We start from the raw sequence: 8,926 nt of genomic DNA, 5'->3' as shown, positions 1-8,926 counted from the left end.
ATCCCCAGTCCATGGAAAAAGTGTCTTCCGTGAAACCGGTCCCTGGTGCCAAAAATGTTGGGGACTGCTGACATATAGGGTGCAGCTGTGCATCAATTTCACATACTACCCCTAATTTCTCTACCTTCTCCTCAGGCTGTCCTGTTCAGATCCACATGGTGAGTCCTCTACTTTTGACTCATCTAATTTGAACATTAGTGGTACTTAATTTTTAAGGCCCTGTTGGCTGACCCATCTTGGCAACCTAGGAGCAAAAATAAGTAGGAAGGTATTTTGGAAAACATGTAATATTAACATGTTACAAAGCTCCTAAAAATGGAAACCACGCATACGCCTAATGCAGATTCTATGCCTTCTACAGAGTGATAACTAGCCACTCTAGTACTTTAAGATACTTTTAATCTATCTGCCCTGGTGGATTGGTTAATTTTTCCTTTGTTGCTTTATTTTCTAGGTTGTGACATTTATAAGCATTATGGAGGTTGGACAAAGCTGTGGTCTGAGATTTCTGCCAGGGGTTCTCTGGGGGGTTGGAGATGGCACTTCTAATTGTGCTAGGCATCATTCAGCTCTCCCTTACCTCTTACCCCAATTCCCACAGTATAGGGTAGGGCTTGGGGATAGATCAGAAAAAAGAATGGGGGAAAAGTCCCATTCTATTGGGTTCGCCAAAAGGTTCATTAGGTTTTTTCCATAAGATGGCTCTAGTAGCACTTACTTGTCTTTAACTTCATTTGAAACAATTTTGTTAGATTGTATGTGACATACAGCATGCATTTAAAAGACATCAAGATTGGTGAATTTTTGTGTAGCCATTTTAATGTTGAAGATGGAAGGAAAAAAACCAACATTTTCAGCATATTATGCTCTATTATTTCAAGAAAGGTAGAGGGCTTCCCTGGTGGCGCAGTGGTTGAGAGTCCGCCTGCCGATGCAGGGGACACGGGGTCGTGCCCCGGTCTGGGAAGATCCCACATGCCACGGAGCGTCTAGGCCCGTGAGCCATGGCTGCTGAACCTGTGCGTCCAGAGCCTGTGTTCTGCAACGGGAGAGGCCACAACAGTGAGAGGCCCGCATACCGCAAAAAAAAAAAAAAAAAAAAAAAAGAAAAAGAAAGGTAGAAACGCGGGGACTTCCCTGGCAGTTTAGTGGTTAAGAATCCTCCTGGCAATGCAGGAGACACGGGTTCGAGCCCTGGTCCAGGAAGATCCCACATGCTGCAGAGCAACTAAGCCTGTGCGCCACAACTACTGAGCCTGCGCTCCAGAGCCCAAGAGCCACAACTACTGAAGCCCGTGCACCTAGAGCCTGTGCTCCGCAACAAGAGAAGCCACCGCAATGAAGAGTAGCCCCCGCTCGCTGCAACTAGAGAAAGCCTGCATGCAGCAACAAAGACCCAATGCAGCCATAAATAAATTTATTTAAAAAAACCAAATATGCAAGATATATACAAGGATGTTCACTGCACTATTGTTTACATATCAAAAAATTGGAAACAAGGTAAATGCCCATCAATAGGAGCTGCATAAATTATGCTATGATATAGTGATATGATGGACTCCTCTGTGGTTGTCAAAGTGGATAAAGCACATCTGTATGCTCTGACATGAAAAAATACCTGGATTATACTGGTTGGTGAGCAAGAAAAAGGCACTTTGCAAAATAGTGTTCATGATTCCGTTTTTTGTAAATAATATTACATTAGTGTATAGAGAGAAAGCATGACTTGGAGGAATTTTCACCCATCTTAACAATAGGAAAAGGAATTATAGGGACTGTCAGTATCTACATAATGTGTGTGAATGTTAGAATTTTTTACAGTAATAGTGCATTTCATTTGCATTAAAGAGAATTTTAAAATAGTTTAAAACTTAAATGAAAAGGAAAAACTGATGTCTTTTGATTATCAGAACATTGCCTCCGATGAACCAGACCATTATGAAGTGTCATGTGACAGTTCAGAGAAATGAAATGTGACCTGTGAATGATGTGAGAAGCTGATGGGCCAGGACTTCTGGAATTTTATTGGAGGGACTTATGGGTAAGATCCTTGCTCTTCAGTGCATCATCCAGTGACCTGGGATCATAATCCTGATGTAAAAATAGGTGGTGAAAGGTGTGGGGTTTATCTGACTTCTGTCCCAGTCTGGACTCTCTGATCTGGAATTTTAATTACTTTTGTTATTTTTAATTAAAACAATGTGTAATTAATTAACCAACTAGATTACAGTAGCCTGTGTAATATGCCCCATGACATCCCCAACTCTGGGTAACCACCCCCACCCCAATCTGATTACTTTCTCACTTTCACTGGCTACCCACCCTAGCTTACCTGCTCTCTGTCCCCTACCAGGCTTCATTGCTCTTCAGTAATTCCATAGTGAATTCCTCATCAATACTGTTTGAAAATTCCCAGTCTACTGAATCACCACTCCCCTTATTCACTAAATTAATAGAGTCGTAAAACTGAAAGGCAGCTTAGAGAACATCTAATTCAACTCTCTCATTTGATGAGGGAGTAAAGTCTTGCAGATATTAAATGACTTGCAAAGTCACACAGTCCTTTGGGGCCAGAGATAGAATTTGAACTCAGCTTTCTCTGACTGAGCAGTCATGGTATATCATTGTACAGCTCCACCAAGGCTTAGAGAAGAGCGTGTGAATTGGCAGGTTACTTGGGGAAAAGCTTCCCAAGGAGAAAGGAATCTGTAAGTTGCAGTGTGCTGTTATTGATACAGTCAAATCTCTATCATTAAAATTTTGGTTTATTCTCCTTCCAGTTTATCTGGTCAAATCATGATCTCAAAATTAATGAGAATTGTCACCCCTACTTGGTTTCATTACATGCATGAATTGAAACCACAAGTCTATTTACTCTTATTATGCACATCAGCAGATAACCTCCGTTCTCATGTCATTGAAATCACAGATGCCATTCAAACTGACCCTGTAAACTTCTAGCTGTACAAAGTTTCTCTTTGTTCTCACCAAATCCTGCTTTCTTTCATCTCCCTAATATTCTTCTCATCTGTGGTTCTGGTTTCAATTTATATGATGTATTACTGCAAATTTCTAATAAGGGTAAAATCACATTACTTTCCTGAGCCTCAGTTTGCTTCAGTGAATATGAGTATGCTACCCACCTCATGCAATTCTGTTTAAGGTAAGTGAAATAGTACATGTAAAAGCACTTTGAATGGTGGGAATAAAGGAGATAATAATGCTAGTAGCTGCTCATAAAAATCCTCAACAAAATACTAACAAACTGAATCCAGCCACATATAGAAAGGATTAAGTCATCTCATCACCAAGTGGGGTTTATTCCATAAATACAAGGTAAGCTCAACATATAAAAATTTGTGTAATACAGTTATGGGCTGAATGGTGTTCACTCAGAGTTCATATGTTGAAGTCCTAACTAACCCCCAGTACTTCAAAATGTGACTGTATTTGGAGATAAGGCCTTTGAAGGGGGTAATTAAATTAAAATGAGGTCATGAGGACGGGTCCTAATCCAATATGACTGGGTTCTTGTAGAAGAGATTAGGAAGACCATGTGAAGACACGGAGAAGATGGCCATTTGCAAACCAAGGAGAGAGGCCTCAGAAGAAACTGAGACCAACACCTTGATCTCAGACTTCTAGCCTCCAGAATTATGAGAAAAATTTCTTGTTTAAGCCACCCAGTCCATGGTACTTTGTTATGGTAGCCCTAGCAGACTAATACATATACCATTTTAATAGAATAAAAGACAAAAGCCACATGTGATCATCTCAATAGATGCAGAAAAAGCATTTGACAAAATACAATACCTTCTCAGGATAAAAACTTTCAACAAACTAGGGTTATAAGGAAACTTCCTCAACCTGATAAAGGGCATTTATGAAAAACCCACAGTTAACATCATACATGATTTTGAAAGACTGGATGCTTTCCCCCTAAGATCAGAAACAAAACAAGGATGTTTGCTTTCACCACATCTGTTCATTGAGTTACTAGAGATTCTAGCCAAGGCAATTAGGCAAGAAGAAGAAAAAGCATCCAGATCAGAAAGGAAGAGGTAAAAGTACCTCTATTTGCAGTTGACATGATCTTGTACCTAGAAAATCCTAAGAAATATACACACACACGCACACACGCACAAACTATTAGAGCTAATAAATGGGTTTAGCAAGGTTGCAGGATACAAGATCAATATACAAAAATCAGTTATATTTCTTTTTATTTTATTTTATACAGCAGGTTCCTATTAGTTATCTATTTTATACATATTAGTGTATATATGTCAAACCCAGTCTCCCAGTTCATCCCAGCACCCCCCTGCTTCCCCCCACCCCCACAAAAATCAGTTATATTTCTTTCTTTTTTTTTTTAATTAATTAATTTATTTTTGGCTGTGTTGGGTCTTCGTTGCTGTGCGCGGGCTTTCTCTAGTTGCAGCGAGCAAGGGCTACTCTTTGTCGCAGTGCGCGGGCTTCTCATTGCGGTGGCTTCTCTTGTTGCGGAGCACAAGCTCAAGGCACACAGGATTTAGTAGTTTCAGCATGCGGGCTCAGTAGTTGTGGCTCGTGGGCTGTAGTGTGCAGGCTCAGTAGTTGTGGTGCATGGGCTTAGTTGCTCTGTGGCATGTGGGATCTTCCCGGACCAGGTGGATTCTTAATCACTGCACCACCAGGGAAGCCCTATATTTCTATATACTAGCAATGAACTGGAAGTAAAATTAAGAAAACAATTCCATTTATAATAGCATCAAAAAGGATAAAATACTTAGGAATATGACACCTAAAGCTCAAGTAACTAAAGAATAATATAGATAAATTGGACTGTATCATTAAAAACTTTTATATTTCAAAGGACACTATCAAGATTGTAAAAAGACAACCCACAGAATGGGAGAAAATACTTGCAAACTATATATCTTAAAAAAGCAGCCAATTAAAAATTGGGCAAAATATTTGAATAGACATTTCGCCAAAGAAGAAATATAAATGGCCAATAAGCACATGAAAATGTGCTCAAAATCATTTGTCACTACGGAAATCAGAACCCACTAGGATCACTGTAGTAAAAGACTCAGACAACAAGTGTTTACAAGGATGTGAGGATGTGAGGAAATTGAAACTCTCTTACATTGCTGGTGAGAATGTAAAATGGTACAGCTGCTAAAGAAAACAGTTGGGAGTTCCAGAAAAGTTAAACATAGAGTTACTATATGACCTAGCAGTTCTACTCCTAGCTATATACCTAAGAGAATTATAAACGTAGGTCCACACAAAAACTTGAACCTGAATATTTATAGCAGCATGATTCATAATAACCAAGAATGGAAACAACACAAATGTTCATCAGCTGATGAATGGATAAATCAAATGTGGTATATCAATAGAATGGGTTATTATTCAGAATAAAAATGAATGAAATGCTGAAATCTTCTACAATATGGGTGAATCTTGTAAAAATTATGCTAGATGGAAGATGCCAGATACAAAAGCCACATATTGTCCACTTATGTGAAGTGTCCATAATAGGCAAATCCACAGAGGTAGAAAGTGATTAGGGGTTACCAGGGGATGGGGGTGTAGGAGGTGGGGAGTGATGGGGAAACGATTTCTTCTGGGGGTGATGAAAGTGTTCTGGCGTTAGATAGTGGTGATTGTTGCACAACCTTGTGAATATACTAAAACTTGTACGCTTTATGGTATGTGAATTATATCTCAATTTAAAAAATAATAATGCTAAGTGTTACCATTTACTGAAGACTTAATGGCCCCACACTTAGCTAAAGGTAACCCAGTGAGTGCATGTTATTATCCCTACTTAACAAATAAGAAAACCTAGGTTCAAGGAGATTAAATGATTTGCCCATAGTCACATATACAAGGAAGCACTTGAGCTGAGACTCAGGTCTAACTCCAAAGCCCCCACATTTAATCACTCCCAGCACCAAGCTTCCCCGATCAAAAATTGTTAATAGTTCCCATTACATATCTGTTAATACTCAAATACAATATTTATGTGTGTATATATAAACACTACTTCAATATATATGCTATAGTAATATATAGAAAATAAGTAGTAATATAGATGGAGTATTATATATATATGCAGTAATATGTATACTATTATATATACTATATAATATGAAGTATATAAGTAGTATATAATATAGGTTATATAATAATATATGTATTACCCATAAATCAATAAAAAAGGTTAAGTCAACGCAATAGAAAAATGGGCAAAAAAATATGATCAAGTAATTCAGAAAAGGAAAAATCAAATGGTGGTCAAACATTTGAAAATATGTGTGAAGTCAGCAGTATTCAGAGAAATGCAAATTAATACAAGACCATTTCTCATTCATTATAATGACAAAATTTAAAGATTTCTAATACACAGTGTCACAGAGAGTGAAGGGGAATCAGTACTCATACATTGTTGGTGTGCAGTAAGATTAACAGCAATTTATAAGAATTTTACGTTTATCATTTAATCAAATAATTTCACTGTTAGGAAATACTCTCATGTGTACATAAGGATATTCATTATTTTTGATAGTGAAAAATTGGATGTTAACTAAATGCCTACAGATATGTACACAATTTTATGTAAATTTTTAGAAAGGTTATTAACAGGAGTTACTTTTGAGGAAAGCACTGAAATTAGATTGGGCGTTGGGAAAGATGGGTAAAAGGTTAACAAAACCTTTCCCCTTCCTGCTTGACAATTAGACCCTTGGTTAACTTTCTAGTTCTGTTTCTCAGGCAACTTGATAAGGATAATGTGTGACATACTGCTAGGCAACACTGCACATAGGATAAATGACCCCTGTTTGGTAAAATACATCTGGAGTGAGAGAACTTCTCAGTCCCTAACAAGAAGTCCTATCTTTGGATTTCCCTGAATGCTGTGACTCTAGTCATTAGAAACCTGGAAGCTATGCCTCTGAAGTTGTTACAAGAAATATCAGCTTCTTTAGGGAGTGATGCCTGTAAACCAAGGCAGCTTCCATGCTTGCAGGATGGGCGTCTTGCTTCCCTGAGTCTAAGCTGCACTGCTCAGGGGTCTACCGCCAGGAATCCCGGAGGTGCTCGCCCTTGCCCTGGCAGACATCTGTGGTTCCTGCTCTGTACCCTTTGGAGTATCCAAGTGTGGTCTACACTTGAGTTGTGAGTCAATGTGTAGTTGAACCTAAGAAGACCGCCCCCGCCCCAACCTGTGATGGGCATGGTTGGAAGGGCCTTTATGACAAAGTGAAAATAAATCTGTAAGTTAAAAAATTACTTTATGGGCTTCCCTGGTGGCGCAGTGGTTGAGAGTCCACCTGCCGATGCAGGGGACACGGGTTCGTGCCCTGGTCCGGGAAGATCCCACATGCTGTGGAGCGGCTGGGCCCGTGAGCCATGGACGCTGAGCCAGCGCGTCCGGGGCTTATGCTCCGCAACGGGAGGGGCCACAACAGTGAGAGGCCCACTTACAGCAAAATAAATAAATAAATAAATAAATAAATAAATAAATAAATACTTTATACACACCCTCCTTTTCAACGAGTAGAATCTCCATGCTGTTCCTTAAATGTACCCTGCACTCTCCTGTTTCACACCCTCCATCTTCCTTTGTTAAAATATTTCCTTTATTCCAGGCTTAAATTTCCCTTTCCCACTCCCAAGTTAGTACATCTTCCTCTGAAGTACCATGGCATCTTGCTTCCTTCTCTTTTGTGTTGTAGTTCATTTTGTACCTCAAAAGGGTAAACTGGAGGGGCTTCCCTGGTGGCGCAGTGGTTAAGAATCCGCCTGCCAATGCAGGGGACACGGGTTCGAGCCCTGGTCCGGGAAGATCCCACATGCTGCGGAGCACCTAGGCCCGTGTGCCACAACTACTGAGCCTGCGTGCTGCAACTACTGAAGCCCGCGTGCCTAGAGCCTGTGCTCCACGAGAGAAGGCACCACAATGAGAAGCCCACACACTGCAACGAAGAGTAACCCCCGCCCGCCGCAACTGGAGGAGGCCCACGAACAGCAGCAGAGACCCAGTGCAGCCAAAAATAAATAAAAATAAATAAATAAATTTATAAAAAAAAAAAAAAAAAAAAAAAAAAAAAAAAAAAAAAAAAAAAAAAAAAAGGGTAAACTGGAATTGATGAACTCCTGGTTCCCGCTTGGAAACTATACATATATATATATAAATATATGGAAACTGATGTTAACCCTATACTTGTATTACCAGCCTTCAGACGTTTCACTCTTGGTAAAGAGCAGGGAGTTAGTTTTGTTTGTCTTGATAATAGAATGTAAAGCACTTGGCATGCCTACCATACAGGAAGTGCTCAATAAATGGTCGCTGTCATTTTATTGTTCTCTGTCACTTAACTTCCAGCACCTGCACCAGGATCTATTCCACACCAAGGCACAAGTCTAGTTGCAGATCTTGGTTTTCTCTTCATCTACTCTAGCCTGTCCCAGTGCTAGGCACAGAGTCTTACCCAGCTCTGTCTCCAGATATCACAAAGAAGCACAAATAAGTCAGGTGAAAACGCTTGGATTTGGCCTAAAATGGAGGCATTTATGTGGGTCTAATTATGCTGGGGTTGTTCCTATACTTAAGATTTTCAGAGATTAGACAGATTTATAGTTTGTTTTTTACTGAGGTTTCGTGACCAGAACTAAGCTATTTTTATATCTCTAAAAGGCAACCTAAAGTCCCAGGACCACCCTCTCCACTCTTCTAGAGTAGGGGTCCACAAATGTTTTCATAAAAGGACTAGATGGTAAATATTTTAGGCTTTTCAGGCTATACATCCTCTGTCACTGTTACTCAGCTCTGCTATTGTAGCATGAAAGTAGCCATACCGAAACAAATGAGCACTGTCTTCTAATGAAAATGTCTTTAATGACACTGAAATTTGAATGTCATATAATTTTT

This window comes from Mesoplodon bidens (assembly GCF_964165515.1).
Source record: "Mesoplodon bidens genome assembly, chromosome: 11".
In the NCBI taxonomy this organism is placed as follows: domain Eukaryota; kingdom Metazoa; phylum Chordata; class Mammalia; order Artiodactyla; family Ziphiidae; genus Mesoplodon; species Mesoplodon bidens.
Note: the sequence above shows the minus strand (reverse complement) of the source record.